This window comes from Halichoeres trimaculatus, unplaced genomic scaffold (genome assembly GCF_033239565.1).
Source record: "Halichoeres trimaculatus isolate MK-OKI-2021-1 unplaced genomic scaffold, fHalTri1.1 fHalTri1_scaffold_9, whole genome shotgun sequence".
NCBI lineage: Eukaryota > Metazoa > Chordata > Actinopteri > Labriformes > Labridae > Halichoeres > Halichoeres trimaculatus.
The window spans coordinates 35,697,287-35,723,736 of record NW_027437188.1 but is presented as its reverse complement, the minus strand read 5'-3'; the positions used below and the strand labels follow the sequence as shown (position 1 = coordinate 35,723,736).

Here is a 26,450-nt window from a genome sequence, read left to right as displayed (position 1 = left end):
CCAATACTTTTGATACATAAAATCTGAATTAACAGTGACAGATCAGTTTGATCAAAGACAGCTCAGATACTTTGTCATTAAGTCCAAATAAAAACAAACAACTCTCTGAGTTTAGAACTTTTTTAAACAATATTAAAAAATATAAATTAAAATTACACAATAAAACTAACAACTGTCAGAGCTTAAGTATTTTTAAAAGTAAAATAAAGTGCAAAATAAAAAAGTTTAACTGTTAACTCTTCCTGGTTCATTCATATTGTCTGAAAAGGACCTGGCCCACATTTGCAGTGGTGTTAAACCACAGCAATTAGCAGCCTCTAGTGGCGAGGAGGACTTGCTCAACATAAGATCTTTTTGCCCAGAGTATCTGCAGCCTTCTCGACAACCGATACCTTGAAAAAAGCCTGGTATCGGCCCGATACTGATACCTGGTATTGGTATCTGGCCATCCCTACCTGAAATTGTGTAAATCTCTAAGTTAAAAAATAAAAACTAAAATAAAAAAAAAAAAAAAAACTTTTAAAACTAAAATAATGAAAAAGACTAAATGTAAAATGATTAAAAAGAATAATTTAGAGTAGGTCTTGTCATAATTTTCTGCCTTATTTTGGCTTTTTTGGCGACAGATTTTGTTTGATTTTTTTAAATTTATTTATTTATTTATTTATTTTATTTTATTTTTTTGGGGGGGGGGTAATTCTGGTGCAGGCATGCATATACAATTTTATTTTATTTTTTTGTGGATAATTAAAAAAAAATATCTGGTGCAGGCATGCAAATACAATTTTATTTTTTAAATTTTATTTTATTTTCTAATTTATTTTTTGCTGTACTGGAGAATGTAACCGAAATAAAATGCTCATTTATTCATTCACTCATTCATTACATGATGAAGCAGCTAAGCTATCAAAAGCTAACATCAAGCTAAGTACCCAGAAGCTATATTATGTAGCTTCTGTAATTGTAACATTAGCTTATCCTAGCTTATGTAGCTAATGCAGCTCCTAAATTCTGCGAACCCGTCATCCTGCTCTGACATCAGTGTAGCTATTATTATCTGTAGCTATAGCAGCGTTAGCTAGGTTGTTATAACGAGCGATTTCGAAATAAAACCAACTATTAGTCTCAATAAGAACATTTTTTGGTCTCACAGGAAAATATTTGCAGAATAAGATGTTTAACAGAAAGTTGGATCAGATGCTAATGCATGTTGCACAGCTGGAAGAAAGGCAGGACGTTTTAATTTTTCAAATCTGGGTTTTGAGAACTGTCAGTAATCTGGACAGGCTGTCACATGCACAAACAGGAAGTTTAAGGTTTAATATTTCTGTGATCAGATGATTAAAGATGAAGAAAAGTTTTGCAGGAGTTTTGGTTTTGTTGAGGAAAGTTTTTGTTCATCCTAAAAGAGCCACATTTTTCACACTTTCTAACTTTGAATAAAAGAAAATGACGTAATGATACGAAAGAATCACAATAAAGAAAGTTCAGAGGAGCTCAAAGTTTCTTTCCCTGCAGACTCGATCCATCACCCCGAACACCGTCACGTCAGGTGGTGTTTCTGCTCTGCCATGATGGATTACAGACTCTGACGGTCTGTCTTCATTAAACACACGACCCAGACCGACCCACGCTGACGGCGAGGAGCGTGAAGACGGTTTTATTCTCCAAACTGAGGAGCTGCAGCTCGGCTAACGCTCTCCTGAAATAAAACATGAAGACGACAGAAGCAGGATTCAGATGTTTAATGGATGTGAATGTTGCTGAGGCTGTCAACTCGCACGTTAGAGGATCAGGAGGCAAGATGGCCGACTGTTTCTGCAGGAATCACTACGGAATGCTCCTTTATGGTCAGATACTAGACGTGAATCCATTCAGGAAATCTTAAAGTTTGATTCTTAAAAGCTGAAGTTTCGCTGCGGCCCCTGAACCTGCGGGGCCTCGATGAACCCTCCCTTTAAGCGGCGTTCATGCATTTCACGGATCAACCCCCCGCCATGGCGAGCATGTGATGCAAGAAGAAGAAGAAGAAGAAGAAAATGTGCTGAACACTTTCCTCTTCGTGCCGCATCAACGGACGCCATGTTCACGTCTGTCCCGTCCTCCATCTTTGCCCTCAGAGTGTTTCCTCTCCTGCTTTTTTTCACCTCCTCCTTTAATTTGTCGACTCACCTCGATTTTCTCCTTCTGCTTTAATTCTCTGACTTCTTCACCTCGTTTAAACGTCTCGTTAAGACTCTCCTGTGCTCAGTCTCTCCTTCACTTCCTTCATCTCGTTCAGCTTTCCTTTCTCGTTACCTTCACTGTTCCTTTGTCTCTTAGTCACAGATCCTCAGCTCTTCCTTCCTCCTCTCTGTGTTTGTGATTTAATACTTTTTATTCCTGCCCTCCCGGTCATGTGACGCGGCGGTTGAATGAGCCTGAAGTCTTTTTATTGCAGCAGACAACGACGGGTTTGATGTTTTATTGTTTTATGGGCTTAAAGGATCAGGGCCAGAGGTTGTGTCGAGGTTACGTCGCTCCTTTCAGAGCGCGATCATAAAGAAAAAAAGTGACAGCAGGAGTTGGTGATCTACCGCCTCGTCGTCGTGTTCGTTTTGTCTTTTTGTTTGACTTCAGTGTCTGAAAGAGTTTGCTCCAATCCTAACAAGACTCAAACACAGAGAAACAAAACCAGAGAGTATCATGGCGGTGTGGTAAACTCCAACTTTTAAAGCCCATTAAAACGATGATGTCATCACATCACAGCCTCGTCTGCACATGCTCAGTGTGTTCCAAATCAAACAACCGTGCACAAGTAGAAAGACGGTCACATCAACAGCAGGGTACAGACTACGTTTGTGCTCCTAAATCTACACTTTAACACTTCATCACCAGGTGTGTGGCGTCCTCTATCGCCACCTACTGGCCTGGCATGCACACTGCAGCATTTCCAGACAGTTTCTTGAAGAAGGTAGATCTTTTTCCTATAGTTATGTGCACTTTTTGTCTTATTTTCAGTAGAAAATGTCTTTTTAGTCTTAACATGAGCCACATTCACCGGACCAGTCCAGAAAAGACGTCCTGTTTCAAGTTATTAAATGACTAAAATGAGGTCTGAATTGTTCATAACAAGTTAAAAAAAATCTCCCAATGGAACAAAAGAAAAGTTACTTTTTATGAAGTCATTATTCTAGTTTTAAGCAAATTTTCTAACAAATTTTTCTTGCTCCATTGGCACCTATTTTTCACTTGTCTGTACAGCAATTCAGACTAGGGATGGGTACCTTTCACATTTGAAACAATACGGTACCGATGCCCAGTATTTGGCAATCGGTAGTGGTACTTTTGTGTGTTAATGTGGTAGAAAAATCAATTTATATAATGATAAAATGTATTTTTTTTCAATTTAAAATTTTTATTCTTCATTATATAACCTTGCAATGCTGTGTTCATGTCCAGCATGGAAAATCCCCTACTCTTCCACTCCCTCACAGTCACAAGGATGCGTTTAGGTACCTAAACATGGTACCTTTTGATTTTTCTTGAATTGGTACCTGGTGCTTTTGACAGAATTTGGTCGGTACCTTTAAAAGTACCTAATTTGGTACCCATCCTTCATTCAGACCTCATTTTTGTCTTTAAACAACTTGAAATAAGACATTTTTCTGGACTAGTCAGGTGAATTTGGCTTGTCTTAAGTCTAAAAAGACATTTTCTACGAAAAATAAGACAAAAACACTTGATAAGATTTCAATTACTTGGTCACAACTTTACAAAATACCGCCAATGACATGACGGAAGGAAAAACCAGAAGAGAGCAGCCTGATGTCAGACAGCGCCAAAAAAGGAGATAAAGAAATGCACGAGTTGATCTCATGACAAAAAGAGAAACAGCTGTTAACATTCGATGCTACGACGAGAGAAGCGAGTCCGTCTCAGAGACTGATGTACGGCTAAATTACTGTGGGACGAGTAGGGACGGGTTTTCAACAGTGGAGTGCACTGATCACAATTTTCCTTCAAAAAGCCTGACCTGTGATACCGATTTTTATGTTTTATTTTCTATAACTGACAGAATACACCATCAATATTCCAATCTTAATTTATAGAAACAATAAAATATTCATGTTTTAACTGAAACAACTAATAAAGTGTCCTGAGTTTTAGGTCTCAGAGCAAAAAGCAACAATGGTCTCAGTTTCATATGTAAGGATAGGTCGATCACCGATCACCCAAAATCAAGGAAATCAGCTCCGAGTGTTCGGTGCGTGTCCAGCAAGAACATCACAATACTTGGGTCATGATATCACGATACTGTGATATATCGCGATATTCCACACAGTTAACTATCTGATTGAATTCAACTTTTCTATTCTATTGTGTTTAAAATAATGAAAGTCAGATGCAGCTTTTCATACAAACTTTTGGCTAAAAACATAAAGTGTTTGTCACTTAAAACTAGAGGCGTCCCAGTCCGATATTGATTTTGGATATCGGTCCAATATCAGCAGAAAAACAGTTTCTGTTTCTGTTCCCCATTGGTTCATAATAAATGGGTCAGTTTTTCTTCATACCTGCTGTTGCTGACTACTGTTCTTTGTTTGAATAATATCACTTAACCAAGCCTTTTCTAACATGACAGACATACTACATAATAAGTAATAAAAGTATGCATGTTTAATCCTGATATCGTATCAGATTAATATCGGTATCGGCTGATACTCAATGCTGCAGTATCGGTATCTTATATCGGAAGTGAAAATCTAATATCGAGACATCTCTACTCAAAACTACTGTGACATTACTCTGATGTTTCAAAATGATTGGATGAAAGACGGGGTCAGTTGGTGAAACTGACAAATGTCACTTCACTCCTAAATAATCTGATATTGAACAAAATATGACTGTGATCATTATTTTATCAGTCTGCTACACTGTAAAAAATAAACTTCAAATGGTTTTTAACTGAATCAAGAACAGAGAGAAAACATCAATGTTTACATCATCAAAACCTACATCATCAAGTGAAAGAAGAAAATATTTTGAGGTTTTATTTATAATGCAGTTTATGGGTAACATACAGCAAAGTAGCTCTTTGTCGCCATCTACTGCAGTGGAGGTGCAGAGGACGTATTGTACTCCCAACTCACCTAAAATATTAATTCTATTCCAACAAAAATATCGACAGTAAGAGTTGAAATATTGATATTTTATCGCCATATTGATATTTTCACACCTCTTATCAATGGTACCACTTTTATGTAATTTTGTGTGTGTTTATGTGTTGATAAATATCAGTTTCTTTAATAAGAAAACTGCAAAGTTTTTCAATTTAATGTATTTATTTCTCGATATATACAGTTGTAATGCTGCGTTCACGTCCAGCATGGAAAATCGCCCACTTCCTCATAGCCACAAGGATGCGTTCAGGTACATAAACATGGAACTGTTTGATTTTTAAGGTACCTGTCGTGGCTGTTTCTCAAAGATTCAGCTCTTCTTTTTTGTGACACGTCTGAAAGATTCAAAAGGGTCCAATAATCCGTTTTGAGAGATTACTGTTCCATAAACCAAAAATCCAAAACAAGACGACATAGCTAATGCAAAACAGGAAATGATACTCTGCTTTGATCTAAATTCCCGCCACCACTGCAGTGACATCATCAAAGTGATGGCGTCATCAGCACCATGAGAAAACAAATGAAATATATTTCAGCTTCTACAGAACCATCCCTGACGACAAGTCTCACGTATCAAATCTTAAGTTACCCAGCAACTCTCACCTGTAAATAATGCGCACTGTCCCTTTAAACAAACACCCTCACACAGACTGAATCAGAGGTAGACAAACAACTCCAGTGGCTTTTGCCAAACAGATCTGTTTGAAAAGTTTCCCAAACTATGCTCATGATTTACGTCTTCTTTTTGTCTAAAAACAAACGTCAGGCGCAGAAATGCCTCATGGGAAACAGGAAATGACTGATTTCAACCACATTTCCTCGCTTTTGCACAAGTTACACGTCTTTCCCATCCCTCCTGTTGTTCATCGTTCTCAGACTGTGTTTAAACTGAGCTGCAGCTCGTATTAAAAACATCCTCCAACAACAGGAGCATCAGTCTGCTGCAGCCTCCGTGATTAATGACGACTAAGGCTGTGTCCGAAATGGCATACTAACATACTACATACTACATGGTCGTTGTGTATATACTGTATACTACATACTATAAGTATGATTAGAGTGCCAACCGTTTACACTGTAGTATACTACTCAGTTTCCCATGATGCTTTTCAAAACCTCCGACAACAAAAATTGGAAGCACACATAAGTCTATGGAAGCACACCAGGCTATCAAATATCTCTGTTGATTCTCCACATTTGAAAGTTTTAAGAACATTTTAGGCGAGAATCACGTAGAAAACCAAAATGTGGTCATTTGGGCCACAAAACGCACGGATACAAATTTAATTTCGACATTTCGGACATTCTGTGAAGAGCGCCAATATGCTATCGAAGAAACTTCCGGTCCGCTCCAAAACAAGAGCCCAATTTACAAAAGCGTCAAAGAACTGAAAGGAGATAATAAAAGATGCTTTTATTTTGAAAACGGGAAATTCGCTAGTGGCTGACTTTTAGCTAACACCGGTCTCAAGACGAATTCATCTCTCTTCAAAAAATAAAAAAATGTTTACTGCTCGCAGACACCGAAGACGACCCGTCCGTCGCCTCAGGCACTTTATTTCTTTGTACTTACGTTTAGGTTTCCCTGTAGAGCTAAGTCCATTTTAGTAGCTTCTCATCTTGTCATCTCATTCACTATTTATGTTTATAACTACCGGGCTCGCAATGCATTATGGGGCGTGTCAGTGCGACTAGTATGCCCACCTCCCATACTTACAATTTTTACCGATATAGTATACATCCGGGTATTTCTCGCGCACACAATCTTTTCATACTATTTAATGTGAACGCACTACATACTATTTTTGACACAGCCATAGATGAATTTTTCAGTTTCTTCTTCATTAGTTTCCTCCATCCTTCATTTAACTTTTTATTTATTTATATTTATATAGTTAGTAACTTTTTTAACCTGTTTTTGAATGTGTATATGTGTGTATGTACAGCTGCTGAACAATTGAATTTCTCCTACAGGGGATCAATAAAGTATCTATCTATCTATCTATCTATCTATCTATCTATCTATCTATCTATCTATCTATCTATCTATCTATCTATTTAATCCTGTTTCTTTCTGACTCATCTTCCTCCATCATTTCATTTCTCCCTCTCCTCCTCTTTGTTAGGCTGCTGCTTCAGAGGGAAAGAGAAGAAGAAGAAGAAGAAGAAGAAGAAGAAGGAGAGCACTCCAGCTTCTTCTTCTTCTTCTTCGTCTTGTTTATATCCCTCAGAGCTCCAGTAACGTCTGTGCGCGCGCCGTGGACATAATTCTAATGAAGAAGCGGGAGGGAGGCGCGCTCCCGTGGCCAGCCAGCCAGGCTGTCGGCCGCGCGCATGCTCGAGACAGCAGGTGCCCGAGCCCCCTCTGAAAAAAAAAAAAAAAACTCATTTGCATTGCTAATGAGCTCCTCTGAGCCTCCTCCCCCTCCATTTTGGGGGGCAAAAAAAAAAGCTTCTAATATGGCGACATGTTTTTATTGGAGGAAAATGTGAAGAAATCTCTCAGATTCTGTTGAACTGGCTCCTGAGTGCGGAGTGTAAATCCTCCAGCGGTGTTACATAAAAATATAATAACGTCCATTCATTATGGAAATGTTTGTGAGGCGATTAATTCAGGTTAATGAAGCGGGTTTAAGGCGTTTATCAGAATCAGATTTACAGAGGGAAACAAAGGGCGGCGGAGTGTGTGGACACACTCTGGACACAGCGTTAAATGATCAATTAATCAAGGGGTACTAAGGCTGATCGATAGCTTTAAAAGAGCAGCGAGAGGAAGAGAAGAAGAGGAGGAAGAGGAGGAGGGGGTGATGTGAACAACAACAACAACAGAGAGGAGAAGAAGAGAGGAGAGGAGAGGAGAGGGGCTCAACCTGAATTCTTCTTTCAGCAAAACAAGTGAAGCGCCAAATTCCCAACAAGCAGCCCCCTTGTCTATTGTGGGGGGGCAGAGACAGAGAGGCTGGCATGCGCACTCCTCCAACCTCCAACCTGCTCCAGAGGAGCTCCGTGTTTTTATCAGAATATGAGAAATGATAGTAATGTCGGTGTGGATGTGTGTGTTTTCGGTGCGTTTCCACGCTGACCTCGTTTACACGCGCGCATCCTCGTCTGTCTGTCGCCATGTGCGTGCGTTTTCTCCACGCGCCTCATCGAAAAAATGGCTGAGAGACCCCCCCCCCACCCCAACCCAACCTCCCCCTCCCTCCCTCCCTCCCTCCCCCGCCCCCTTTCCCCGTCTCTCTGCGCGCGCATTGTGTAATATTCCCCGATTTATTGCACTCCTCTTGTTATTGTTGTCGAGGCGCATAAACAACTTCACGCGCAGCATTTTGGGATTTTTTTTTCTTTTTTTTTTAAAGCCATGATCCCCTCCACACACACACACTCACACACACACTCTGCACACATGAGCAGATGACAGCCACACATGTCAGATGCACAGAGGCAGCAGAGTTCACCCTATCTGTCTGCCTCTAGAGCAACAAACGCTCCTCATGCAGCGTGGAAATATCACAGAAACGCCTCAGAGCAGATTTGGAAACCCCCACGTGAGTGTGTGGATATGACAAACCCTCCGATATGAGCATTTGAGCAGGAAAAACAGAGATTATCCTCCAGCAGCAGCAGACACAGTGCACCTGATGGAGCAGTTAACCCTCAAACTGCACATTTCCCTCATTCCTAACGTCCCTTCCCCTCTCGCCGCTCCCTGGAGCAGCCAGATCAACGGTTTTGGGGCAACAGCGCGCGCAGCAGCGTCGCCAAACAACAGCCCCGCTCATTGTCCCCCTCCGCCGCTTCCTCCGTCTCCTCCTCGCACACTGGAGACCCTCCAACCACCACAAAAACAATCCCCCTCCTCTTCCTCACCATCACCTCTCCTTCTTACTACTACTACCAGGTTAATTTGGCCGCTAACGGCTAATTACCCGCCCGCTAATCGCCATTAAACGCATTCCCGCGACCTGTAGCCTGCCTCGCATCGACGGCGGCGGATAAAAACGCTCAATCCGGGAGGTGAGGAGAAAATATGAATCAAAGGCAGAGATGAGTTAAAGCAGCGGGGAGGAGAAAGGAGAGGAGAAAATAGGAGTAAATGAGTCAAACAAACCTCCTTTCGTGCGCGTAAATCCGTTTCCAAGCGCGTGGAGAGAAAGGTAATAAGCTTGTTGTGCTGGACGGGAAAAGACGCTGCCGGGGCTAAATCCTACCAGCCATCCTCTGCCTCTCTCTCCCTCCCTCTCTCTCTCTCTCTCTCTCTCTCTCTTTGTCTACCTCTCTCTCTCACTGTCTGTCTCTCACTCTGCGCGTCTGCGTCTTTCTCTCTCAGCCTCAGCGTGTGTGTTTCTCTGCTTCTCGCACTCTTGGTCAATTGTGTGACATAGAATTGGCGCGAGGGGTCGCGCAGCAGGACGTTGGCAGGTCCTAAGCGCGTGCACGCACAGCAACAAACACACACACACATATGCATCCAACACGCGCGCACAAGCAGGACGCCTTCCACGTCCCTCGCTCCCCTATGGTTGCCCCTGGCAACTATGAAGACCACCACGAGCCCCGCCCTCTTCGAGACTTCGACACCCTCCCTTTACCCCACCCTCCCCTCCCTAAATTTCATCCCCCTGTTTAAGAGGGTTTAGAGAAAAATGATCTTCTCGAGGGTTCATTTGCGCGCGCCTGCTGAGCGGACCGTGATGCGCACGCGGGCGTTGAAAACGGGGGATTCGTGGAGGAGGATGAGCGCGAGACGTGGAGAGAGTGGCACTCGTCTGGGCGCCAACAGCTTACAACTCTCCCTGTGGTGGCTGCTCCATTCACGTTCAGGCATTGTTTGCTACCACTCTGCTCTGTGTGTGTGTGTGTGTGTGTGTGTGTGTGTGTGTGTGTGTGTGTGTGTGTGTGTGTGTGTGTGAAGGCAGGAGAACAATGGGGGCAAAGCATCAGGAGGGGGGAGAGAACAGGGAGAGAGGGGGGTGGGGGAGAGGCCCCCCTCTTTCAAACATCATTCAGACTGAGCTGGACACACACACACGGACATACACACACACACACACACTCGGACGCAGAGATGTCCACGCTGAGCTGCCGCCTCACTGAGAAAATAATTGCACATGTTGGGATCCGGCCCTCGCTCCGTCCCAGTTCCACGCAGCGCAGCTCCGTCACGTCTCCGTCACGCTTCAGACATCCGCTGAAAGCCTCTCAGCAGCCGAGCGTCTTCATACAGTCTGCGCTCCTGCAGACACTTTGTTTTCAGCTCAGATGATGTCATATTTTAAACTGCACGCCGTCCTGAGGAGCAGGATGGAGAAGAACCAGGTTTGATGGTTTAAACCAAAACCCAGACCCCGGGAGAGGATCCTGTTATGCAACTGTGACTCCGTGTATGTGGGTCTAAGCCCGGTGTTTACTGCTGCTTTGAACCAAACATGCACAGCAGATCACCACAACCCTAACAGGTGCATTCTCCAGAGACAGATTCAGCAGCAGGATTTCACACATGGATCACACCTCCGAAAATGTCTGGACTTCGTCTGTAGGAGCAGCTTTTGGATCCAGAAACAAACACTTTGTCGTCCTGTACAGTGATGTGCACAGATTGGGTGCAGAGGAGCAAGGCTTCACCCTTGTGCCCAAAATGTTGGATAGTGCGTGCTAAAGTGCCCTCTTGGGAGCTACAAATCCCACAAAGGCGTTATCTTGAGAGCAAAAATGAGTGTTTTAGTGCCAACTTGGGAACCTAAACTGGTGCAAAATAGTTCCTCTTAGACCAAAATGCTTGCTAAAGTGCCCTTTTGGGGGCCAAAACTAGTGCTAAAGTGTCTTTCTAGGCCAAAATGTGTGTTAAAGTACATACTTGGGAGCCAAAACAAGTGCCAAAGTCTCCTCTGAGGGCAAAATGCATGCTAAAGTGTCCTTTAGGGGGCCAAACCTATGCTTAATTGCCCTCTTGGTAGCCAAAATGTGTGTTTAAGTATCAATCTAGGGACCAAAACTCGTTCCTAAGTATCCTCTTCAGGCAAATGTGTGCTTAAGTGCCTTTTTGGGTTCCAAAACAAGTGCTTAAGTGCTCTCTTAGGACCAAATGTGCGCTAGAGTGCCCTGTTGGTAGCCGAATTGCGCACAAAAGGGCCATTTGGAATCCAAAATTGGTGGTTAAGTGCTCTCCTGAGAGCTAAAATGTGCGCCAAAGTGCTCCTTTGGGAGGCAAAACTAATACCAAAGTGTCCTCTTAGGCCAAAATGTGTGTTTAAGTGCCTGTTTGGGAGCCAAAACTAGCGCTAAAGTGTCTCCGAGGGAAAAATGCATGCTACAGTGCACAATTGGGAGCCAAAATGCATGCTTAAGGGAACCAAAACTAGTTCTTAAGTGTTCTCTTAGGCCAAAATGAGTGTTAGATTTTTTCAGTTTGGGAGCCAAAACTAGTGCTTGAGCGTCCTTTTACGTCAAATGTGTGCTAAAGTGCCCTTATGGGGGCCAAAACTCATGCCAAGGTGTCCTCTTAGGCCAAAATTAGTGTTTAAGTGCTCTCTTGGGAGCCAGAATGCTCACTGAAGAGCCTTCTAGGGATGCAAAAAGTGTGCAGAATTGTCTTCTTCAGGTATATGTACACTATAATGCACTCCAAGGTGCCAAATGTGAAAATACGTGTACTTAAGTATCAACCTGGGAAGCAGAACTAGTGCTTAAGTATCCTCTTAGTGATGTGTGGCAATTAAAGAGCCAAAACTAGCGCTAAGGTGTTCTATTAGGGCAAATACTCGCTAAAGTGCACTATCGGGAGCCAAAACTATGCCTCAGTGCCCTCTTGGTAGCCAAAATGCACACTAAAAGGCCATTTGGGATCAAAAATTGGTGGTAAAGTGCTCTCTTGTGGGCTTAAATGTGCTCCAAAGTGCCCGTTTGAGAGCTAAAACTAGTGCTGAAGTGTCCTCTTAGACCAAAATGTGTGTTAAAGTGGGTGTTTGGGAGCCAAAACTAGTGCCAAAGTGTCTCCTAGGAAAAAATGCATGCTACAGTGCACTATTGGGAGCCAAAATGCATGCTAAAGTGCCAACCTGGGAACCAAAACAAGTGCTTAAGTGTCCTCTTAGGCCAAAGTGTGTGAAAAAGTGCTCTTTTGGTGGCCAAATCTAGTGCTAAGGTGTCCTCTTAGGCCAGAATTAATGTTTAAGTGCCCTCTTAGGAGCCAAAATGCTCACTGAAGAGCCTTCTAGGGATGCAAAAAGTGAGGAAAAGGGTCTTCTTCGGGTCAATGTGCCCTAAAGTGCACTCTAAGGTGCCAAATGTGCACTAAAAGGCCACCCTGGGATCCAAAATTGGTTGTAAAGTGCCCTCTTGGGAGCTTAAATGTGCACCAAAGGGCCCAACAGGGAGCCAAAGATCAGCTTAGGTGCCCTCTTGGGAGCCAAAACACCTGCTGCATGTTTCTCTCTTTCTTTTCGCCCCTGCCCTTCAGAAAGTCTGTGCACGCTGCTGGTCGGGTAACATCCAACTGAGCGGACAAATGAAAAGAGCACAACAGCACACAGAGCAGGTTGAAGTTGCACATATCGTGGTCACCTCTTCAGGTGATCTGGATTCAGCTCTCTGGGTTCACAGTGAACTTAAACATAAAGTTCGGGGTCTGAGATACGGTTGGTTTTTACAGCTTGTTTAATGAGTCTGCAGCTTTTTACGGTCAGCGGAGAAACTGATGTTTTTCTCCCTGTCCTTTATGAATTTATGGATGCAGCACGCAGCCTTATCTCTATACCTTACACTCACTGTGCAGCGTTCCTTCAGCATGAAAGACAAGGAAAAAATACTTTTCTGTTTGCATGAGTCATTATCACTTGGTTGTAAAGTTGTGTTCTTGTAGGAAATGAAAGCTCATCCATCTGTTAGTCTGAAAAGTCGTCACTTCAGGGTTTAAAACCAGAGCTGAGAGAATGAGATACAAGCAGGAGCACGCCGTTCGTCTTCAGGAAGTCACAGGACTGCTACGCCAGAGACAAACGGCTGAGATCTCCTCAGAGCTCCTGGTGAAACTGCAGCTCCTGCAGGAGCGCTCAGAGAAACTCAAACAGGCCGCAGGCTGCAGCTACACTTCCCCGTCTTTAATTTAAGTCATCGTGGCTCTTCATCACTTCAGCTGCTGTCATCAACCTGCGCTTTATGTAGAGTGGCCTCTGAGCAGAGCTTGATAAACTTCCACCTGATGCTTCGAGGTTTGAAGGCGAAAACGCACGACAAGCTTTGAGTCATAAAACAGGCCGTGATGCACGGAGATCTGCATCAGAGGAAACGAGCTGCAAATGCAGAAATGATGCATTTTTAAAAAACACGTATGTGAGCAGTTTTCTCAGAGGAGAAAACGTGCTGCAGAGACCTCAAATCTGCACAAAAACACAAAGGATGCAGAGCAGGAAGCACAAGAAATCACAAAACGACTGCAAAACAGAGAAACTGCTTCAAAATGAGGCTTGGAAATTGAAGTCATCCAGGCCTGTAGGGGGCGCTGGATGAGGTAGAGTAAATTGTCAAGTTTCTATTACACCTAGAATTGTGCAAAATCTAAGTATGCAATGAAAAAAAACTCTGTTGGAAACACCAACATTTCTAGAAACTTCTCAAATTTGGATAAAAGTTTTGACGCTCTCATGAGGTTTTTTTTTTTTTAAAGTTAAAGTGCAATGGAAACATATTTTGGCAAAAAAATGCCACCTCTCCCAGAAGTCTCTGGTACGTGTCAACGTCCACACATACGGACTCTGGTGTTCATACTGTAAAAGCTCTGCTGATAGTTCAGTGGTGAGTGCAGATGTTGGTGTTTCCGAGCATCACTGAAGGCATCGGGAGGAGGGCGGGGTGGAGGTGTGTGTGTGTGTGTGAGAGAGAGAGAGCAAGCAGTGACTTCTGGTCTGAAATAATAAGATGAGGAAGTGAAAAAACTTGACACTTCTCAATTGACCACTTTAGGCTGGCTCTTGAAGTACAGGAAGCCACAAACACACCAAGGCCCCCCCCAAAATAAAATAAAATAAAATAAAAAAAAAGTATATATATATAATCATAATAAAAATAATAAATTAATAAATTAAAAATAATTATACTAAAATAAATTAATAATAGTAAAAATAGTAAGATAAAATAAATAAATAAATAAATAATAATAATAATAATAATAATAATAAAATAAAACAAATAATAATAACAATAAAAAAATAAAAGAAAAAAAGGAAAAAAGAAAAAGAAGGTGTTTCCCCACAGAAATAAACAAATTTACTGCCTACTCCAAAGGCCGTCTCCATCTGAATCTCTAATTTCCCTATCGGCACTCTAACTCTGCAGTTTAGAAGATTGTGAGTTGGCCCAAACAGAGAAGTCTGTTTCTACAACAGACAGGTGACATCAGGTACACTACGTTTATTAATCTTAGAGTCTGTGTGTGTTAGTGGCAGAGTAGGCGAGCTGGAGAAGATGGTTTTCATTAAACGTTTTGATTTTAATGCCCTCTGCCTTTGTCTGATGACATCAGCGATGGTCCAGCTCTTGAGATGTTTGGAGAATCTACGGTTACTGCTAGTTACACCTCAAATACTCCAGATACATCTGAAATCTGACTCCATTTAGTTGCGTGTTGGTCAACTGACACTAGCAGCGTGTTAAGCCCAACAAGCTGTATGACTGACAGACAGCTGGAGTCACAGACCGAGGAGTTCCCACTCCATTAATGAGTCTCTCTTCATCTATGTTGGGCTGTAAAACCTCAAACCTCTTGACTCCTGGTCTGGATCCACTCATTATGTCCATTTATCTTTGTAGTCAAGCTCAATACAAACTGATTTTGACACGGTTTGTTTTATTTTGAAAGTCACTGGGTGTTCTTAGTTTCCAGTCACGACTTCCTGTCCCATTCAAGCTTCCCTACGCTGAAATCATACGTCACAGCTCAGTGTCCGTCAAAAATGTGTGTATTAGCTGTGACATGGACTGCAAGGGAACGGATCCAGTGTAAGTTAACACATTGACTTGAATGGAAATCTTTCTCTCTTTCTCTGTTACAGTCTTCCTCCCTTCTCCCACATTCCTCAAATTGAATTTCACGGAAAAAGGTTTCACTCAAGTTGTGTGTAATTCCAGTCATAACGGAAACACTGGCACGGAACAACTGTTCTTTATCCAAACTTCAGAAATACTACTTTGATTTTGCGAAAAAGTGTAACCCCCAATTCACACGTGAAGCATGAGCGCCGCGCACTACGCCATACGTAGAAACCACTCTAGTCAATCATTGCATCCAACAGCAGATTGTGCCAAACAGGAAATCAGGCACAAAAACAATTAGAGTAGTCGGTCACTTCTTAACGAAGCTCCGTGTTCTGGCTCCTGATCATAAATCTCATCCTTGTTTTTAAAAACTACATCTCTGACACATGACCAGAAGTCATTTGTACGTCAGATCCAGAGGAAATCTGACCTTTTAGACAAGGAAAGTTAATCTAGGAGGTGAAAAACTTCTCAATTCTATATGATACATCATCATCGTTGTTGTCATTTATACCCCAGGATGTTTAAACAAGAGGGTTCAGATAAGAATCAAAGACAGATCTAGCTTCTCCTCCTGGTGTGTCCTCAAATGGACTTTTGGTCTATGTGCTGTAAATGGATTTATGTTCCCCCGGGAAAATCCAACCTGTCCACAGATGCTGAGAAAATGCATTTAGAGACAGCATGTAATCTCATTTCAGATCATGGATTATGAAGAGGAAAACACATCAAAGTGAGACTGGATCAGGACCAGGTGTAAAGTCCTCATGAGGCCTTAAAGCAGGAAGCTCCAAAAGTCTGAATAACCTGCGAGTACGTCGTGTTTTCTCTTCATATGACGAGTGTGGTTTTAAAAATAGAAAGCGAGGACTGGATGTAGTCCTCCAGACGGATTTGGAAGCGCTCCTCTCATTTCTGAAGCTCATTAATTGAAATCCGAATTGAGCGAGGGACGCAGAGAGGAGACGATGCAGAGAGGAGACGCAGAGAGGAGACGGAGGGGGAGGCGGACAGAGATGTGTCACTCAGCGTGTCGCTGAGTCTGAAGTGATTGAGAGGATGATTCAACATGACAGCCAGCAGCCCTCCTTTTCTCCTCCTCCTGGTCCTCCTGTCCCTTCTCCTCCCTCCTCCTCCTGTGTCTGATGTGCCTTTGAGCCAAGCACTGCCGCCTTCATGCGAGCTGCTCAGTGACCCGCAGTAACAGGTTGTTTCTCGCTCAGAGGACGCTCAGTCTCTGTCTGGAGGAAAGGTCAAAAACAGAATTAAAGTCATTCAGTTTCCACCTATTAAAGAACGCCGTAAAATCTTCTGCCGGCCAATAAAAACATCTGATGTGTGTGTGTGTGAGTGTGTGAGTGTGTGTGGGGGGGAAGCGGGGCTGGTTTTAGTGACTCTGTGGTATTAAAAAGCCCAGAAAAACCTGCAGCTGTAATTCAGCGCCTGGAGTGCTGAGTCAGGCTCGTTCTGCTCCACATCACCGCTGGACTGTCTGCAGATCGCTCCATATGTTCACCTAATGAAGCCCCGACACCACACACACACACACATAGGATACACACCCCCACTGTGAGTCTAATATAATCCCCATACCGCACACATGTTGGAGCTGCTTCAGCGTTAAAACCAGTTGATCACTGCGAGCGCTGCAGCTGGAGAAACTGTGTCAGTGTGCAGTGAGTTTCAGCCGGGGGTAGATTTGGAGGCTGTTACGGCTCAGAGAGTCTGCAGGGAGCAATGGAGGAGTCGATTAACACAGGACATCTGTCCAGGTGAGCAGCACTGTATCAGGTGTGACTACAGCCAAAGTCAAATCACAGAGTCTGGCTGGAGTTACACCAAACACACCACTCCATTTGTTTCCTTTTCACCCACAGAATCACTCCACAGTTTCCCCAAATAACACCAAACTACAGCCATTCTCACTCCACTCCGAGCCAATCTCAGACCCATCAGACATAATGATGTACTTTAAGGGCTCAGTGTAGCTGGTGCTTACAAATAATGGACTCACAGCCAAGATTTCCTTCTTTTTCCTCCTTTAAGAGCTGATTCTAATACACAAGTCTGTTTGGGAACACTTATTAAAGTTAGATGTACATTAGCAACTGCTAACAGCTTCTGGGATTACTTTACTGCCACTGATTTACCCTCTTCATGCTGTTTTATTCTATACAGAAAAGCCTGACACAGACCAGAGGTGAGGGTGGCCCAGTTTGGCCCAGTACTGCAGAGGTTGTATGCCGGGATGAGGAAGTCAATCTGCTGACACAAACCCTTTGTCTCAACATGTATAGCTGCCTAACTTCCAGAGTTTCTTCTTAACCATCACCGGAATAGAATAGAATAGAATAGAATAGAATAGAATAGAATAGAATAGAACTTTATTGTCATTGTAACAAGTACAACGAAATTGAAGTCACAGCAGCAATCCAGAAAACCAAAGTAAGAAAGTGTATAGAAAGTGCAAAAAGCTCCATAATAAAATAGATGCAGCTCTTCACATGTGGAGTTGGTGTCTGGTGTTAGCTCTGTTAGCCATGTCCGTGAATAGCATGATGCTACTCTGCCCTCTGGTATTCCCTCTGTTGCTGTGTTAGCACAGCTAGCTTGTCCATCTTATTGGAGATAGATCTTACGTTCCCAATAACGATGGATGGAAGGACAGGTCCATGTCGTCACTTCTTAGCTCACACCTGAGAACCAGCACGTCATCCTCACCTCCTTCTCCTCACCTTGTGGGAAACATCCGGCCTTACACCAGTTAGCATTGACATGCTACAGCCTGCTAACAGCTGATTTCACATGTAAACAATGCAGCCATGGTTACATGTAGGATCTCCAGACAAACTCAGGAGAAAAAATAGTAAAAATATCACTGAAGACACAAAAAGTTTGGTGTCTGTGACCAACAAATGAACCATACAAAGTAATGATCCACTCCAAATATAAAGATGACGAAAAAGAGACAAAAAAATTACAAGAAACAGACAAAGAAGAGAGAGCTGCTGCAAAAGGCAGCCATAGCTAATAGAGCAGCGCCAAGCAAACCCTACAACCATGTTGTACCTAACCTTATTGCTGTAAGTTAGCATTAGTGCATAAGTGTTGTAGGTTGTAGACTTAAGTAAATGTGGTAACTAACACTGGTTCAATGGGCTCGACGATCTGTAAGCCACAAAAATTGTTAGGTAAGTATAAAAAAAACTTTTAAACAACAATTGTTTAGCATCACAATCATCATAGCACATCAGTAATAAGGGTACATCAGTTGTCAGAGCACAGCTATTATTAGGCATGACAATTGTTCAGGCTAGACAATTGTTAGGGCACGACAGTCGTTAGGGCACAACAATTGTTGGGGCGCAAAATTGTTGGGGCAAAGCAATCTTAGGGCACAATAATCAATATGGCAGGGCAATTGTTAAGGTGAGACAATGTTTAGGGCACCAAAATTGCTAGGGCAAGACAATTGTTAAGGCTAGACATCTGTAAGGGCACAATAATTGTTAGGGCACAGCAGTCGTATGGCAAAACAATTGTTAGGGCAAGACAGTAGTTGGGGAATGACAACTGTTAAGGCTAGACATTTGTTAGGGCACAGCAACCGTAGGGCACAGAAATCATTATGACAGGACAATCGATAGGGCACTAAAATTGTTGAGGCACAAAATTGTTAGGGTAAAGCAATTAAGGGGCATGGCAATCATAATGACAGGGCAATTGTTAAGGTAAGGCAATCTTTAGGGCATCAATGTTGTTAAGGCAAGACAATATTTAGGGTATGACAATTATTAAGGCTAGACATTTGTTACAGCACCACTATCATTATAGCAGGACATTATTTGGCACAACAGTGGTTATGGCAAGACAAGTGTTAGGGCAAGATAATAGTTGGGGCATGACAAGTGTTAAGGCTAGACATTTGTTAGGGCACAGCAATCATAGGGCACGATAATCGTTGAGGTACAAAATTGTTAGGGCAAAGCAAATATAGGGCACTGCATTCATTATGACAGGGCAATTGTTAAGGTAAGACAATCTTTAGTCTACCAAAATTGTTATTATATGTTATTATATTGTTAATTATTAAGGCTAACATTTGTTACAGCAATCTTAAGGCACCATAATCATAATGACAGGGCAGCTGTTAGGGCTCAGCATTCATCGGGCACAGAAATTGTTAGGGTACAGCAATCGTAGGGCACAGAAATACTTACGGCAGGACAATCATTTTGTCACAACAATAGTTAGGGCAAGGCAATTGTTAGGGCACAATACTTGTAGGGAACCATAATTGTTATAGCAGGACAACGGTTAGGGCATGGCAATTGTTGAGACCATACATCTGTTACAGCACAGCAATCGTAGGGCATGATAATCGTTATGACAGGTCAATTGTTAGGGCACCAAAATTGTTGAGGCACAAAATTGTTAGGGCAAAGCAATCATAGGGCATGGCAATCATAATGGCAGGACATTCATTGAGCCAAGCCAATCTTTAGGGCACCAAATTGTTAGGTCAAGACAATTGTCAGGGTAAAACAATTGTTAAGGCTAACATTTGTTACCTCACCGCAATCATAGGGCACCACAATCATTCTGGCAGGAAAATTGTTAGGGCACAGCAATTGTAGGGCAAGAAAAATGGTTAGGGCAAGACAATCGTTTTGGCAAAACAATAGTAAGGGTAAGACAATCGTTTTGGCAAAACAATAGTAAGGGCAAGACAATTGTTAGGGCACAAAATTGTTAGGGCACAGAAATTGTTAGGTCAGGACAATCGTTTTGGCCCAATAATTGTTAGCGCAAGACAATTGTTAGGGCATAGCAGTAGTTAGCGCAAGACAATTGTTAGGGCATAGCAGTAGTTAGCGCAAGACAATTGTTAGGGCATAGCAGTAGTTAGCGCAAGACAATTGTTAGGGCATAGCAGTAGTTAGGGCAAGACAATTGTTAGGGCATATCAGTAGTTAGCGCAAGACAATTGTTAGGGCACAGCAGTAGTTAGCGCAAGACAATTGTTAGGGCATAGCTATCGTAGGGCTTCATAATTGTTATGTCAGGACAAAAGTTTAGGGCACAGTAATTGTAGGGCATACCAAACATTAGAGCAGAACAATAGTAACGGCAGGACAAATGCATAGTAACAACAACCACTGTCCTACCCTAACAATTGTGAAGGAGCAATAATTTTCAGGGCACAGCAATTGCTTTTGCATGACAGTTGTCACGGACCATTAGTTGGGCATAGAAATCTTTAGGACATGACAGTCATTGGAGCCAGACTATTCTTGGTCACTACATTAGATAGATCTTGATAATTGTTATGGCAGGACTATCTTTAGCGCATGACAGATGCTTGGGAAAAGTAAAGGCTGAGGAACGACCACCACTTTGGTACAACAATTACAACAACACAACAATGATTGGGGCATGACTGCTGTTGACTCAGTATGAAGTGTTGTGTTTCCTCAGTCATGAAAATGCAGCTCACAGAAGAAACCAAAACCCTCTTGATACCAAAATCTACTCCTGCAGCCAGAGTTTTCATTACTCTGCAAAATCTGTGAACAGAGAAGAGATTCAGGCGCCAAACTACACCGTCATGTTTCAGAGAAGATCCTGGTGGGACCATGATTGTGTTGTCAACTATTAATTTACACAAATGTCTTTCTTTTTAAAGTTATTCCAGATTAATGTGTCCTTGCCTTAAAAACCAGACGGTCCCTCTTTGACCCACCAGTTGTGAACGGACCATCAGTCTCTCCGGCCCTGCAGTGGAGGACAAAATATGGCTCTGTGGCCTTCAGTATGAACCAGACTAATGAGCGGGCTGTGGAAGGCTAATTAGGCTCCACAGCTGTAAGTGCCTGTAATTGCACACACATACACATACACACACATGCACACACACACACACACATACAAAGCTGCAGGGCAAAGTTGACAAACATGCCAACATGGTTTCATCTTTAATTCCTTCTTAAGTCCCTCTCTTTTCCTCTTTTCCTCTCATCACTTCATTCATCGCTCTCCTCCCGCCTCCCTCTTATCTACACCTACGCATTAACTCCCACCATCGCCCTTTCATAAACTCTCTCCATCCCTCCCTCCATCCCTCCCTCCCTCCCCCATCTCAACCTCATTCCACCACCGCCTCCATTCTTTTATTTCTCCATCACTCCATCTCTGCTCTCTGACTCGGAAACAGGCTGCTGCTAGGGAGCTGAAGGAAACACATCTATCTATCTATCTATCTATCTATCTATCTATCCATCTATCTATCTATCTATCTATCTATCTATCTATCTATCCATCTATCTATCTATCTATCTATCTATCTATCTATCTATCTATCTATCTATCTATCTATCTATCTATCTATCTATCTATCTATCTATGCACAAGCTCAGTCACACTCACAGGAAACAAACCAAACACACCCAGTCCAATGTCATTTGGATGTCAGCAGACAGAGAGGTGTCTGGAGAGAGTCCTCTGCCTCTGGTGACAGCAGTGTGTGTTGGAGTGTGTTGGTGTGTGTGTGTGTAAACAGCAAAGCGAACACGGTGAAAAAACAAACAGAGGATGGAGGGTGACAGGGTAAAAAAACAACACACAGAAGGCAAGACAGACAGAGGCAGAAATGAGACAGAAAGAGTGCCAGACAGCACCATAAAAAGTGGGAGAGCGCCGCGGAGAGACGACGACGCCGCCGCTGCCACAGAGCGGAGAGAAGGAGAGAGTTTGCCTGAGGACACAGCCGACCAGCCTTGGCACGGCTGGCCAAAGCTGGGGATACTGGGTAATAAATAACAGCCATTGGGGTGTCGGGCAGACAGTGGAGGAGAGATGGACTCACAGACACAGACAGAAATGTAAAGAAGGTGTAGAGGGATACCAAATGTGGGTCTGCTGGTCGCTGGGTCTGAGAGATTGTGTATATATAAAATGTCTTTAAGTACATAAAACGTGGACCGGGATATATCACCGGGTATTTATGGGACTTTAAGTCAGCTTTAGTGGTGTTCTTGGCAGAATTTGGTGTTGGGTAAGCCATTTGAAATGCTCAGGGGATGGTAAATGGTGCTAACAGAAGCAGGTTGGTATGGGGATAGTGTTACAGACTCTTTATGTGAAAATAACATTAAAGAGGGGGTATTGTGCCTCTTTTTTAGTCATAATTCTGTCCCTCGGGTGTTCCCTTAGTAGCTCAACTTGACCCACAGCTTAAAAATCCATATTTTTCTTTGTTTCAGCTGCTGTCTCTTTAAGGCCCCCTGCTCTACAAACCCCCTTCCCTCTGATTGGCCAACACTGTCGTTTTGTTTGTTAAAAGCGGACATGAAAAGTTTAGTAGTTTGGAGAAAGTGAGCTGTTTGTTTTGGGGTTTTTCAAACAATGTAAGTGATTTTTGGGGATACCAAATGGTGCTTGGTAGAAAATACTTTATTTTTAAGCATTGGTGTAAGCAACAAGTCATTAAGACGGACAACTTATACTTGTTAGACTTAATGTTAGTTGAATAACTTTGGGGATGCCAAATGTTGTCAGATTATTGGATGAAGTAACTGTTAGGAAAAACTGGTTAGGACATGCTTGTTGATTGTGATATGGTGGATTACTTTGACGGTTAAAATTGCCCCAAGTTATTTTAAAAACTAGACTGGTTGAATCCTTTGAGGATGGTAAATGACGTTTGTGGGTTTTGAGATACCAAATGGTGCTTGGCTGGATATACTCTGCTATGATGCAGAAAGTAACATGTTCATAAATGCTAAACATGTAAAATGTATGCATGTTGGACTTTTCTTTATGAGGTACACAGTCTCAGGGATGCCAAATGTCTTAAATTGACTTAGTTTTGGGGACTTAAAATTATGAAAGAAGGACTGAAAACCTTGTTGATTGTAATGTGGTAAGTAGGATTGGTTAAATTCTTTGGGGATGGTAAATGGTGTCAGTGGGGAAAATATGAGCATGTAAGCTCCATTTTGGGGGGGATACCAAATGGTTCTTGGCTGGAAATTCTAATATTCTTAGCGTTGATGTGGATATTAACTTATTTCAAAATGTTAAAAATGTTTAACCATGTGTTGTAAGATTATGTTAATTGGATAGTCCAAGGGATGCCAAATGCTGTCCTATTATTTGATAAAGTAAAAACTGAATGATAAATGATAAATTATTTTTAAATTAATATATATTATATAATATATATTAGGACAAATTATCTTAAAAACTGGACTGGTTGAATCCTTTGAGGATGGTAAATGACGTTTGTGGGTTTTGGGATACCAAATGGTGCTTGGCTGGATATACTCCGCTATGATGCAGACAATAAAAGATTCATGAATGTTAAATATGTAATATTTTTTTTATGAGGTACACAGTATTAGGGATGCCAACTGTCTTCAATTGATTTAGTTTGGGGGACTCAAAATGATGAAAGGACTGACAACCTGTTTATTCTGATGTGGTAGATTATTTTGGCAAATAAAAAGTGCCCAAAAATGTTTCGAAAGGGGGACTGTTTCAGTTTTTTTGGGATACCAAATGGTGCTTGGCTGGATATTGTTAGTATTGACGTAGGCAGCAACTCATTTCGAAATGTTAAAATGTATATAACCTAATGTTGTGAGACTCTATTATGTTAACTGGATAGTCGAAGGGATGCCAAATGCAGTCAGGTCACTGGATCTTGAGGAAACAAAATAATGTCTGTTGGACTGATGAGAACATGCTTGTCAATTCTGAAACTATAAAATATTTTAGGTGTTAGTAGGTCAAGAAAACGATTTATCAGAAGGAATAGTTGGACAGTTTGGGGATGGCAAATGGTGTTAGTGAGACTGGAAAGACATGCTAGTCGTGTTTTGAAAGACAGCAACAAAATGCTTGTCGGACAAACTCAGTAAAAAAATGCATAAATTATGTTTGTTAGAATTCCTTAGATGAGGCAAATAGTTTAAGGGATGCCAAATGTTGTCAATTTATTTGGCCTTGGTAAAAGTAAATATTGAAGTAATGACTGATGAGACCACAACCGTTGTTTTTGATATGGTTTAATATTTTTCCAAAGTGGCTAGGAAAATTTTTATTTTCAGGAATTGTTGCATGGGGATGGCAAATGGTGTTAGTGGGACTTTTTGTTTTATATAACAAATATTCGTGAGGATACCAAATAGCGCCTTGCAAGATTTGCAGAGTACGCCATTTAAAAAAAGGACAAGTGATTATTAGACTTCTTTATGTTTGGTGAGTTGTTATTGGGATGCCAAATGGTGTCAGTTTATTTGGTCTTGGGAGCTGTTAGCAATGTAAGAACAACTGGTGATGACATTTGATGTGTTATAAATGTATTATTCAGAATTGCTGAAAATAAATGGTTCAAGGGATACCAAATGGCGCATTGCCCGGGTTGCTGAACTTGTCAGAAGAAATGCAGAGTATATCATTTAAAGGGGACAATTTGTTTTTTTTGTTTGACATTTTATGTTTGGTAAATAGTTTCAAGGATGCCAAATGTTGTCAAACTATTGGATCTTAGTGACTGTTGATTTTGATGTTGTGGAGTATTTTGGGGATAGACAGTTTGGATGCTGGGTGCATGGACTCAAATGAGCAGTTGTAGCTGATGAAGATGGACTAAATTTGTAAGAATCTGACCTGATTTCTCTCTGCTGCCAAAATGAAGTTATAACTCCCTAACGAAGAGGAAGTGAGCGATGTGTTCCTGGATTAATCCCAGCGATAGTCATTTCCCTTTATCTCAAACACTTTCCTGTTTCCTGTTTGGTGTGATTAAATGCTTTCACAGCAGTAATTGAATGCTTATTTCAGACAGATTGCTCAAATTCAGGGTGATATTTACATCACAAAGAGCGGGAAACGGCAGAGACGTGAAGTCAGACGGAGGAGAAGAAGCTACAGGAGAACAGAGACGAAGACGAAGGTGGGATTAAAGAGGAAATGAGAAAGAGTCAGCAGAGAGGATGAGGCTATGTGAATGGACGGCATGTACCTACACACACACACACACACACATACACACACACAGGGAGAGGGATTTGAGGGGGATTTGACAGTGAAGTCATCTCAGTGTGTTATCTTAGCTCTGCACTGAGCGGGCAGCTTTGAATGACCGGCACACACACACACACACACACACACACACACACACGTTTCTTCCCTCCCACTCACTATCACCACACATTAGTGCAAACACCTAATGAGCTTTGTGCGAATGCTGGACGTGTGTGTTAGTGGGTTTCTCCAAGCCTGGCTGTGTATTACTCTAGATGCACGTCACAGATTTGTGTTTTCATTGTCTTCAGAATTACTCAGATACAGCGCTCTTATCTGCAAAAGCACATAAATAATCCAAACCCTCTAAAATTCACATGAGCGTCACATGAATGATTTAAAGCAGCTTGTTTTTGATCTGCCAGCTTCAGAGTTTAAGGTTGTTTGAGGTATTTTTAAACCCTGGGCTCTATTTTTACAGTTTCTGGACGTTAACGTATATTAAATTGTGTGTTACTGGAGGGAGGCTACAGTCTGGGAGTCTGATTGTCAGAAACTCTGCTCGGTTAGGGTCAGAGAAAGATTTCTCTCTTTGTCAGAGCCAAGCATCGACCCACCAGCTTTAAAACCAAGACTGCAAAGTTAAGGATTATAACTTTTAAGATATTCTTTACAATAAGAGACCGAATGCTGAACCAAACCCTCATATCTCTGTCCTCGACTCCGTCTGAAATGCTCTTATCTTAATGCAGAAACAAAATCCCCTCTACCTCTCCTCTTAAGACTTATTCTCGGCGTTCCTCGCTCCCGGGCTGCTCAGACGTCAGCTGTCTGTGCTGGAAATTTTGTTGCTTCCTCTTTCCTGGTTACAGCTGTGATACAGCCTAGAAAGATGGGCTGTAATGCTGGAAACGGATTACACGAGGCTAACCTGATAATGGGTCGAGAAGTGAAGGGGAGGAAGATCTGTCAGTGGGGTGTCTGCTTTTATTTTCCCCCTGCATCAATCTCTGAGAGAGGAGTGACATTCAGGGGCAAACACAAGACTATTACTGAGCAGACTTTCACAAAAACACCCAAAGTTTGGCTCCTTTTACGAAGAATGACGTATAGAAAGGATCGCTAACTGGTTTAGCTTCAAAAGTTTGTGGATATCAAGTCTTAAGTTTCCCTAGAAAACCTAAAAAGAGGCCTTAAAGTGAAAAGTAAAACATATATTTCTTAAAC

General features: G+C 42.1%; 1 protein-coding gene across 1 annotated transcript in view; it reads right to left on the bottom strand.

Annotated features, from left to right (window-relative positions):
* The window catches only part of LOC141797746 (uncharacterized), a 62,229-nt gene extending 52,709 nt beyond the window's left edge, over positions 1 to 9,520 (bottom strand). Inside the window, exon 1 of the mRNA XM_074679416.1 lies at positions 9,274 to 9,520. The gene's annotated coding sequence lies outside the window, so the exon portion shown is untranslated. The remainder of the gene's footprint in view (positions 1 to 9,273) is intronic.
* Between the last annotated feature and the right edge of the window lie 16,930 nt (positions 9,521 to 26,450).